Consider the following 12,184-nt stretch of genomic DNA (forward strand, 5'->3'; position numbering starts at 1 on the left):
ACATTTTGAGTATAAGTTTAAAATGTATATATTTTGTAATTGATTTTTGTAACTTTGCAATTGAAATTTTTTTTGTATTTGTGTTGAGCACAAGTCTAGATACGGCTCTATTATGTAGTTTTGTTATTCAAGGGAGCTTTAAGCTCCAGAATAAAGTTTGTTTTCTTCTTCTTCTTTTTAACTCTGACTTATCCTAACTCGTTCTGTATGCCAACCCTAACACTAACCTCATCCGTCCCTAATCCTAACCACAATCTTTACCTTAACCTTATCCTAACCTAACAATCCTAATACGTCTCAAACCCATACTCACTGAAATCGACGAAGCGAAACTGGCCACGTAAATAAAAATGTGTATCCACCAGAAAAACATAGTCATGTTAAAATATTACCTTCTTCAATTTCGTCACTCTTATGTTGTTTTTTTATGTTCAAATTAACCTATCATCCATTTATGTTTTGTTTCCGAGTTTTACACTATTGCTATGTTTTTATTATAAATTGGCAACAATCCTTTTATGTTCTGTCTCGATTTTTGGTTTCTGTTATTATTTAGTATTTATATTGATTGTTATATGTACGTTGTCACTAACTTATATCATCTCTCTCTGTGTGTGTGTGTGTGTGTTACGCTATTTATTGTATTATCATTTGTCGCCAACCAATTATCTGTTGAAAATAGATCAATGCATAATTGAACTGATATCAGGAACTACCGGAAATGACCTGGTGAAACATTGATTGATTAATATTAATTCGATACAATTAAGCTTAACGTGCTTCACTAATATAAAAGTATGCACAAAATGTAAATCTTTTTGAAAGAGATTTGTAAATCTAAACAGTCATGGCAAATTGATTAACGAGAGGGTGTAGATCAAATCTCAACAGGGGCACTTGTGATTCAGGAAAATCCGATATTTCATTCAACCTATTAAACCCGACACTTTGTCATCAATTCTTTAACTTCTTGCAATTTTTTGTTCTTGTTTTGTTAGTACTTTGTTAAGTTCGAGTTGCTAGTTAGTACCCACTTTCTGAAAACAAAATGTTTTGATCAATAAAGATGATTGAATCATAATTCATTAGGAAAAACATTATACATGAATATTAATGCGAACGAAATAAATATTTATGTAAAATGTTTGAAATGTTAGTTGGTCTCTTTCGAGCCGTCTATATAATCTACTCGAGAAGGGCGTTGTGAACGGTGGAACTTTCTCTCAAGTTTTTCAGGAAGTAAACAAGAAGTAGATATTTCCTCTCTGATCTCGACCTACTTATGCTTATTTATTTTGGAATTTGCTTAAATGTGTACAAAAGGGGTTTCGGGATTCTTCACTCCCCAACTGGTTCATCCTCAGTTATACTGGTCGATATTTAATGGAACCTCTTCCTTTTAAGCCTTTAAGAGTTTTTAAATTAACAATAAATTCGTGTGCAAATTTAATGTTTGTTACAAATGTTATAGTATTCTTGTAAAGCACCAGTTTTAAACTTTATTCTCGTATTGTTAAGCGATTTAGCATGAAATGGACTTAAAATAATGAGGAATCTTTCTATAAAACTTAGGGGGAATAGAGATAATGGTCGCTTTGCAAAATCAATCCATTTAGATTTCATTTAATAAAGTTTAGAACTTTTCAATTTTTTGTATTTCACACGTTACCTCGTTTTTTGAAATCTCTCTAATAGCTTCTCGTATGTTAAACTACAAACACAATAAAAAAAATAAATATATAAAACCCACCTTTGAATGATTTATGGATTAAGAAATCAAATTTAATGAGATATAAAATGAAAAGAGTCATTGATCTTAAGACATATCAGTGGATGCTTTGTGTAGGAACGGAATTTCTAATATGTGAGGCCGAGGAAAGAATGAAAAATTAAACCAAGGCATACCAAGTCCTGATCCGTCATAGATACAAATAAATCATCCGCGCATGAAACTTCAATAAACCATACTTTTTTTAAACTAACCAAGTTTTAAATAAATATTAAATAAATGGTAGCATTTGTATTAAAATTCAAACAAATATGCATGGTTTGTAACTCTGGTTCTAATCTCGTTAATCTCGTCGAATTTTTACGATTTCAGCGTTGCTTCATCCTCAGAGTGATGAGGTTGTCAAGAAACCTCACTTGTCCGTTTCGGCGAAAGTTGGTCGGTGCAAAAGTAGAAATTAGATCTCAGTTCGTCCTATACTAATAGCAATAGTAAAAGCTTTCGCAGTAGTCATTTCAGGGTTAGTTAATTCTTTGTTGGTGTAGGACGAAGTTAATTTGTGGTTTTTGTAATCGTGGTTCGGTCAGATCGCCAGTATGTCCAATTTCTGTGCAGCGATTCTTGCTGTATGAATTTTCTAAACTCTAAAGGAACTTTTCTCAATTTTTGACCCCATTTTTAGATATAGCAAGTAATTTCCTTTTAGTTTGTTTACTTGTGTTCCAAAAATTGCCAGTCTACTTACAAAATAACTGCACAAATATTATGAAATTTGCGAATTTCCTGGACATATCCCAGGCATTTGGCATTGGACATATCCAAGTGGAAGCTTAAGATCATACTTTCATCTATTTTATACCTTATTTTAAAATATCGTGCAGACCGTCACTTCCATACTGACCAAAACCCTTCCTTCTCTTCTGTGGTGGTGGCTGGTGTCCCACAGGGTAGCGTACTCGCTCTTTTACGCAATTTACACGGCTGATCTACCCACTCATACTCACACTTTCATTTTTATATTTGATGATGACACATCAATATTCACCCCGATAAAGATCCCGCAATGGTGTCACTTAATTTATAAAATCACATAAACACACTTGAATCTTGGCTCTGCCAATGTAGAATCAAGGTAAACGAAACTAAATCTAAATTTTTACCCTGAAAAAAACTCTCCTTCCTCTTCATTTCAGTAATCTTCCTATTCGCGTTGCGAACCACGAGGCTTAATCCTTATACGGGACTTAAACGTAAAATTTTAATTACAAGATTCAGACTACTTAATAAACGAGCTAAACTTACTTAAAAAAAGAAAAAAAAAGACTGCCCTGCTAAGAGACTCTCAACCCTACAGTTTAAAATTCTTCGAACAAACGTTTATGTTTGTAGATTATGCTAAGATTATTTTCTTATTTTATGTTGACATTAACCTACCATTTATTCATTATGTTCGGTTTTCGTTTGTGGCTTGCAATAATAGTCTGTTATTTTATGTTGAGATTAGCATATCATTAATTTATGTTTCTTTTATAGCTTACGTTAATATTATTTTCTTATTTTATGTTGACGTCAACCTAACATTTATTATGTTCGGTTTTTGTTTGTGGCTTGCACGAATATTATGTTGAGATTAATATAGCATTCATTTATGTTCCCTTTCTGTTTGTGGCTTACGCTAATATTATGTTAACCTATTATTCATTATGTTCTATTTTCATTTGTGTCTTACGCTAATGTTATGCTACCTTTAACCTACCATCCATTCATATTCGGTTTCCCTTTGCGGCTTAGATTAATATTAATTTATTATTCTAGATTGATAATGACCAGTTTATTTATTACTACCTGTATTAATAAAACATACATCTCTTAATTTGAGGTTATTTACATATTTACATTTACACTGTACATCATGTCTTGAGGGGAGTCGCCAACCAATGTTGGTCTCCCAGTTTTGTGCAAGGTTAGTCCTTGATGAGGAGGTCCCGAAACCATCTCCGCTTTAATCGGCGGACAGGATTGCAGGGATGGATTATGTTGGACATGGATTTGGCTAGTGGGTTAGGGTGAGTGGAGAGTTTGTCGTGGAACTGGGTGAATTTGGATGGGATTAATTTATTTACAAAGGGTATTTTTAGGTCATTGTGGAGGATGGCGTTGGAGACATAGTAAGGAGCGTTGGATTGGAAGGATTGAATTCGTTGGATGTTGGTAAGTTTAGCGGTGTCCCATATGTCCAAAACGGTTTCAGTGGTGTTCTGTACAGTGTTAGTTTGTTTTTTGTCGACAAATTAGATTTGCGTCCGAGTAGTTTATAGAGTAGTCCGAACCGTCTATTCTGTTCCTTTATTTTCATTTGGATGTTTGTTTCCATGTCAGTCGTGAGTCAACATATCGTAGCAGTCAGCTTTGGGAATAGGGATGTTGTTGAGGTGTATTATGTGAGTTTTGCTTCGGAGGGTAAATGTAATATGGGCGCACTTGTTCATTCCTGTTGTTGTTCATTCATTTGTATTCCCCATATTTTGCTCCATTCTTCAATCCGACCAGTATTAAAGTTATTACTACTGTTATTGGTAAACTCCGAATAATGATTCAATTCCTATTCTATCGTGAACTCAACTTTCACTGATTCCAACAAAAACGAGAAAACATGTGGACATCCTCTCTGAAATTAATATCGGCGTCTAGGCGGACCGGGTTGATCAAGAAACAAGCCCGAATCTAACAGATTTAGTGACAATATCGATCGTCCAAATAAGGACTTTGATGAACAAAAACACGATTATCAGACTCACCTGATCAGATAAACTCCTCTTTCACTTAGTACTGCTATAAATTGACTACTGCGTCAACAATATCCGGCTATGGAAGTAGTGATTTATAAAAAGTGGAGTTGTTCGCCTTCTTTTAAATGATTTTGGTGACAATGCTGTGAATTTTTTTTTCTTTATTTGATTACAAATTCAAGACGTAACAGCACAATATTGACTTTTAACACCGACGCTGTTTAAGATAGTAAGGATTAAATATATAAAAGTTTTGATAATCAAGTCTCACCACTTATAAACAGCATAATTACGAAAATTAGAAAGAGAATAGCACTGAAAAGCGATTTTATCACAAATACGATCCAGAAAGATAGTAATAGCACTTATATAGGGGGGCGTCGGTGGCCGCAACGGTTTAGGCGTTGACACGGCGCTCATCACTGTGAGGTAAAGGTCCCGGGTTCGAATCCAGCGGCCCGGCATTCGAACCCGGCATACATACAAATGGGCTGTTTTTTAAAAACACCGGCACCCCGAGGGTTGATATAACCTCTTCAGTTGCGAACCCCTGTAAAAAAAATAATAAATTAATTTCTATTATTTGCATATTAAATTAGTGATAACTTTAAAAATATATTTGTAAACATAATAGTATCAGGGCGTAAAAAGGTCACATACAAGTTAGTGAATGCTTGGAAAACCTCCAAACCTTTGGAAAACATAATGACTTAATACTCTTCGAGGATCTGCCAGGGCCAACAATTTATTTTCAAAATCAATCTTTTTATTGTTTGATAGTTTGATACCTATCATCGTGGTTTGCCTATCCTCGCTGAATTCCACAAAAATCCCCCGAACACTGAAAAAAATCAGCGTAGATAAACAGACCAAGTTGACGAATAACTATCAAACAAGAGGTTTATCACCTCGCAGACATCAAGAGGAAATGTCACACTTTTTTCCTACTTTACCTAAGGACCTTTCGTTTTTATAAATGATCTCATACGTTGAACAATAATGAATCAAATCGAATGATACAATAAATAATAATAACCTTGAAATGTGTGCACATCAAAAAAAGAAGACCATATTTAAAAAAAATATGAAAAGTTCTTCTTTCGGTTTCTGTCGTCCATTGGCAAGAACGCTTGGCCGACAATATCTCATATTTTTTGGCCTAATATTATTTTATGGTCATCCTTTTTGTTTGATATATTTTTCAAGTGAAGACTGAAAAATATATCAGACTGTGTCTGATGATATTTATAAATTTAATAATAAATTAATAGGGGCTTCGGTGGCCGCAACGGTTTAGGCGTTGACACGGCGCTCATCACTGTAAGGTAAAGGTCCCGGGTTCAAATCATAGTATAGTGAAACGTCCTGACTTCAATGGCCTTAAAAAAAAATGCTTTTGTTTATACAGGATGATACAAAGTAAATTTCTTTTTACAAGCGAGTAAAATCGTCGAAAAATGAAAAGAAATTGAAGAAATAGGCTGAAACTGCTACTAGTACACTATGCGCTTGTTTCAGAAATGGTGGAGTCTTAGCAATTTTCTCTTTTTTTCGCGCAGAAACATTCCCGTGGTTCATTTTCACATCTTCTGTCCAGTCCAACACAGATCCACTGTTTTTACAAATTATGCAATCGTCATTAATTAATTATTTCCGATTAATAAGTTGCCGAGTGGCGCGGCGAGTGGGTGGAGTTGACATTTTATTCTGAGCAGAAACACTCCTCGCAGTCTCTCATCGGCTTTCCCACAGCACGGACCATCGCCGTGCCAGCTCAGGAAACACGGCTTATCAGTGCTTCAGTGACAGTGATAACGGAATTTTATTTTTTACCCCGACAAGAGGAAATTAAAACAATTATAAAGGTAACCGGTCGACAACGTGGAGCTCGATTTTAATCTAAATTACAGATAATTAACTCTTAAGAAATTTTGCATAAAATAATTTTTAAAAAAGGGAAAATCGTCTAAAACCTATTACAAATAACAGTTGACTCAAATTATTAAATGACTTCTTAGATTTGCAAAAGAACTATCGATTTTGAAACCAGAACTTACGCTATAAAATAATTGCCAAACATTTTGGTTACGACAATGCATTATATGCGATGTAAGCCAAGCTGTTAAAATTTATTGACTTAGTTTTTATACCCATTAAAATACTACATTTTGTAGAAAAAAGAACAATAAACCCACGACTAATATTTTATGAAAGCATTATGTACAAAGACATAAGTAAGTTGTAAAAAAATTATAATTTTGTAAAAGCAAACCAGTAAAACATCTCTCTTATATTACTGGTTGTGCAATATTTTATTGTTTTTTTATTGTTGAATAGAACTTTATTGAGTTTTAAAGTTACACTTCATCTTTAGCCTTGGAGCTTTTTGTCTTACAGAAAAAGGATTTTTGAGCTTTCCTAGAACGTCCAATGAACAGTTTGGGTATTTATTATTATCATTTCTAAATGTCTTTAAAATTGGTTTTAAAACCTTTGTACCAATAAAATAATTAAATGGTTTAAGAAAGTGAATAATGAAAACGCGTTTGAAAACACAATCGAAAATGTTAATATCGTGGTTATTAATGTTAATATTGTTTTATTTAAAAAAAAATCAGTATAATTCGTTAAAGGTGAAAATTTAAACAAAATCAATTTTCCAAAATGTTCTTGAATTTTTGTTCAATTTTACTTTTTTTTAATTCTTGCAGTATTAGTTTTGTAAACACAAACAAAACGTAATTAAACAAATATACCGCCTTTCGGGTGCGCCGGCACTTTAAGCACAATCTTTCCTCCAACTATAATGAAACATAATATTACACAAAAAAGTATTCCCGCAGATACTGAAGATAAATCGTACTGTAAAAATTCAAGTTTTAAATACATTTCCTTTTATGTACGTCAAATGGATTTTTAATAACTTTGTGACCGCTGAAACTTCTAGCTAAAAAACTCAAAAAAGGCCATATAATACGACTTGTTTCCTAAGATTGTACTGATCAATAACTCATGATTTAAGTACATTATCTATTAATTTAAGCCTCGCCATCATGGTTATGACTTTAATTTATTATTTTGATATATCAAAGATAAATAAACGTGATTTTGTATATAGAGCTTTGTTTGTCTTTATTCGCCCCGTTGATTAATCGAACAGTGGAGAAAACAAGGTTAAGATTGATATTTCGTGTTAAGTAATGAGAAAGATCAATCGATAAACAGACATGGTACTACAAATTGGAAAGCTACCAATAACCCAGAAGAAAAACGACGCATAAAAGATCATGCAGATCATCAATGAACGTAGCCGAACGTGCGTGGTAAAGTTAAAGTAAATATTAAAGATAATTGCATTGAATTTTCTTTCTGAGTAGTACTGGCGATTGGTAATCTTCGCTGAACAGTGAACAATGATTTTCCTCATGATCTAAGTATGTAGATTTTGGTCTTGTTGTTGAGCCATTATTATTTATGTCATAATTCTATCTAGGACGGCCAAAGTGAGCGTCGGTGGCCAGAGAACTTAAGAACAGGCTTTTTTTTCAAAAACCCCGGGGTTTTATTATTGCAAACCCCCCGTTAAAAAATGAATAAAATAAAAAATATGACAGGTGATGTACTGTTCAAGCAATGGTACTTGTTGATAGGCTTTACAGAAAGATCAATCCATAATTGACTGGGTACTGCAAGTTGGAAACTTACCAAAGATCGACGCTATTAAAAACTATGACAAGATAAACAATAAATCGGTTTTTATATTGTGTATATTATTTTAATGGTACGTTCAGAAATAAAAATTAAATTAGAATTTTACAGGGCTAAATCCCAGGAGAAAAGGGAAAAAAAGACTTCAGGAAAAGCTGCTGGTTTCATTTGACTCATAGACCGTATGTTAAAACTTCCATAAACACCCGCTAACTATAAAAAAGAATTAGAAACTATTAAAACCTTAGCAAAAAACAATGGATATCTAGAAATATTTATTAATAGGTTACTAGTTAAAAGGATAAAATAATTAACTTTAAAAGAAGAAACAATAGGACTCAGCCACCCCAATACATATGAATTATTAGGTTTCCGTTGTTTGCCATACATTGGTGAACTATCAGAAAAAGTTAGCCAAATTGTTAAAAAAAGAAGGTTTTGGAATAGCTTTTAGAAGTACGGGTTCACTTAAAAAAATCCTCTCACAACCTAAAGAAAAAGTAGAAATCTTGGCAAAAAGCGGGGTTTACCAAATTAACTGCAATGATTGCGACATTAAATATATAGGACATAGCGGTGGAGAAATAAACATGAGAGTTAAAGAACACTTACCTAAATAGAACAAATTTTGGGAATTTAGGACCATCTAAAAGAAACAAAACATAATTTCTATTCAAATTTAAATACAACAGTGTTACATAGTTTTAACAAAGGTTGAATTGGTTTGAGAAATTTGAAATTAAAAAATTAAAATTGAATATGGAGATAAATGCATTAATAATATAATAGATTTTGATCTACCTCCCATTTTAAATATGTACATAAATAATACCAAATGTCCAAATAATTAAATTAATTAATCTAATTGTTATTAATTTTATAATCTATTACTAAGTATTTACTAACATAATATTTACTTGTGTTGTAATTCCCGCTTGTCACACGTTCAAAATTGAGCGGCATTATAAACCAGCTTTTCATTGGAACGTCGCGTTGGCAGGGGTACCGGCAATTCATGTCGAAAGACTTGGTTGTAGAACTCCTTCAATCTGATGATGAGCTAAAAGCTCGAAATCCGGATCGTTGAAAAACAACTTATTGTGAGTAGGAACTACCTTTTTTAAAAAGGACTGAACACCGCATTCATTCCATTCATCATTTCTATAAAAAGGACTTCTTTCTGGAATGTAATATTGATGAGAAATATGAAAACAATGACAGATTTATTCGTGCTCAATTATAAAACCAAACGTACTAGTTATTACATTATAATCTGCAATTGCACTCTGGGGTTGTGGGAATGAATGTGAGAATGTAATTTATTAGCGTGAATGGAGGGTTTTTCCCTAATTACCCTAAAGAGCAAGGAGTACACTAGGGTAGTGAGGACGTAATTTATTAGGGTGAATGGAGGGGCTTATACCCAATTACCCCGAAGCATATAGAATACTGTATGCTTATCTCCAATTACCTCGAAGAATATATATAAGAAGGACGACGAAATGCTATTCAGACTATTATGTTTTTGGTACGTGTTTGATAGTTGTGTTATTTTATCCACAATTAACGAGGCCCAGAGGTCCAGAGAGGCTAGAAGTAAGATAAACAAAAGAGAGTCAGTTATTGTTGTATCATACAACATTAACAACTTGGTTGGAGAAACTCGAGAAGAAAATTAGAAGGAATAAAATGCGAGAAAAGCAGGAAAAGAATTGAGGGCTGGCGATGACCAAGTCGTTTGCTAGCCCTGAAAAAAAATCCTTTTTCCAATCCTTATCTACCGTTCCTTTGCTCTGCATTAACAACCTATCGATCTTCTTTTATCCATCTGTCAAAAAACTAGGGATCGTCCGTGATCCAACCCATTTTGGAAACCACATTGATCAGTAATGATAATATTACTCTTGATGTTACAATGAGCGGCTATGGACGTACGATCACCGATTTCGATGAAACTTTTTCGGTAATACTAAGCCAAAAAATGTTAGGCATTGTCGGCCGAAAGTTCTTGCCAATGGGCGACAGAAACCGAAAGAAGAAATTTACATAATTTTTTAAAATATGGTCTTCTTTTTTTCACAGATTTCAAGGTTATTATTTTTACTGCATCATTCGATTTGTTTCATTATTGTTCGACATATGAGATTAGGTATTGTGTGTATAAACAGTTATAAAACGAAAAACGCTTAAGTAAAGTAGGAAAAAAGAGTGATATTTCCTCTTGAGGTCTGTGGCGTGATAAACTTCTTGTTTGATAGTTACACGTCATCTTGGTCTGTTTTGCATGCTGAATTTTGTTCAGTGTTCGGTTGATTTTTGTGGAAGTCAACAAAAGTCAGCGAGGATAGGTAAACCAATATGATAGGTAACTATCAAACAATAAAAAAACCTTTTTGGAAAATAAACTGTTGGCCCTGGCAGTTCCGCGAAGAGTACTTAAGTCATTATGTTTTCCCAAGGTTTGGATGTTTCCAAGCATTCACTGACTTGTATAACTGAAGAGGTTATATCAACCCTCGGGGTGCCGGTGTTTTTAAAAAACAGCCCATATGTATGTATGTCGGGTTCGGATGCCGGGCCGCTGGATTTGAACCCGGGACCTTTACCTCACAGGGATGAGAGCCGTGTCAACGCCTAAACCTTTGCGGCCACCGACGCCAAATTATAAGAAACAGTCTGATTTATTTTTCAGTCTTCACTTGAAAAATATATCAAACTAAAAGGATGACCTGAACGGCAACTAGGGAGGATTCCTGGTTCGAATCTCAGCGGCCCTGAACAAAATACAACTTCACTTGCTGTGAACGCCCAAAAAATTCATGTTTATCGTATATTCTTAATATATTATTATATAATATAATAATATTATATTAAATTACTAATTAACTTTGAGCTATAATTCTTTATTGGGCAGACTTAAATTATTTGATAACGTAATAATTTCATGAGTAAATGGCAATATTATTGAATCTATGTCTCAAAGAATATTTCTGCAGCTGTTTTAAATATTTATTTGTTAATATATATTAACAGTATGTCTAAATTTTGTTAGGTTTCGTGGTCCGCTTGACCAAGGAAGGAGGGAAAATTCAAAAAGTTGGGGTTGAGATGGGAAGTTAGTGTCCGAGTGGATCGAAATCACGATAACTCAAGTGGTAGAGCAGCAGCGTATTTAGCCGAAGGTCGTGGGTTCGAATCCCGCTCGTGACATTGACTTTTTTATCTCAACCAAAACCTTAATTAATTGAAAAGTATTTATAAACTTTAAAAAATCCAATTACAGGCTACAATATTATAACTACAATGCTTAGAATTATAATTTGGCCCTGTTTAATCTCATAATTTTAATTTTGCCCATTATTTTATTTTTACATTTTTATTGACCCATTTTGCTGGTTGTTCAAATCCTCTTTGTTCAATCCCTCTGACCTGGTTTTCTGCAAAGGCAAGTACCTGCCTTGTTAAAGCTTATATTAATGTGTACTCCTTTGAAAAACATCGGTAGCGCCCGATTTCACCTTTTTATTTTGAGTCTCCTTCAATTATTTAAATTTTAAAATATTTTATAATAATTTTATGCTAGGTTACTCCTTTTAGCGCGCCTATATCGTGTTCAGCTAAGACTGTTCGAATATCGAATTAATCAATTCGAAAAGGTTTGGCGTGAGAAATATATACTTAAGAATAATATTTACAATTAACTTCAACGTTTGTTTATTTATTAACAAAAGATCCATTTCTGTTTTCAATTATTAAGTTTTACTCTTAGTTTTTTCTTTAATTTTTCCTTTGCCTTTCCTCCATCCAACAGCAAGGATGAAACTTTGATGAATTCTCTGAAACCTGCATTCTGAATGGGTTCTACTAATCGCAGTTCCCTACAACAGGCCGAACCGTATGCGCAGAATCTGTAATCTAGCCTAGGACGTTGTGCTACTATATACTTCAAGCATACTTG

Source organism: Cimex lectularius, unplaced genomic scaffold (genome assembly GCF_000648675.2).
Source record: "Cimex lectularius strain Harlan isolate CLEC.00 unplaced genomic scaffold, Clec_2.1 scaffold205, whole genome shotgun sequence".
In the NCBI taxonomy this organism is placed as follows: domain Eukaryota; kingdom Metazoa; phylum Arthropoda; class Insecta; order Hemiptera; family Cimicidae; genus Cimex; species Cimex lectularius.